Source organism: Egretta garzetta, unplaced genomic scaffold (genome assembly GCF_000687185.1).
Source record: "Egretta garzetta isolate BGI_Z169 unplaced genomic scaffold, ASM68718v1 scaffold749, whole genome shotgun sequence".
Lineage (NCBI taxonomy): Eukaryota > Metazoa > Chordata > Aves > Pelecaniformes > Ardeidae > Egretta > Egretta garzetta.
Window position 1 is genome coordinate 15,632 of NW_009260843.1, and position 317 is coordinate 15,948.

Consider the following 317-nt stretch of genomic DNA (forward strand, 5'->3'; position numbering starts at 1 on the left):
TCGGGGCTGGAGCCTAGCCCCACGGCACAGCCCCATGGTGCCAAAGCCCTGCTCGCCAGCAGTCCCTGCTCCCCGCAAAGTGGGTCCCTGGGGTGCCATGCCCTGGCAGTCTGGGGCCCCAGCACGTTTTGGGGATGTCACAGCTGCCCTCGACCTCCGTGGCTGTGCAGCAGCCAGCCAAGCCCTGACCCAGCAGCAGGCTGCTCCCTCCCCTACGCTTGGGCCAGGGGGAAAAAAATCGGTTGCCTGGCCCCTCCGGAGAGGCAAATTTGCTGAGAAGATGCCACAGCTGCGATCTTATGGCTGGGGCCCCCTGG

General features: G+C 66.2%; 1 protein-coding gene across 1 annotated transcript in view; it reads right to left on the bottom strand.

Moving 5' to 3' along the window:
- CEP131 (centrosomal protein 131) overlaps positions 1-317 on the bottom strand; it is a 17,285-nt gene that overhangs the window by 2,690 nt on the left and 14,278 nt on the right. The gene's annotated exons all lie outside the window — the stretch shown is intronic.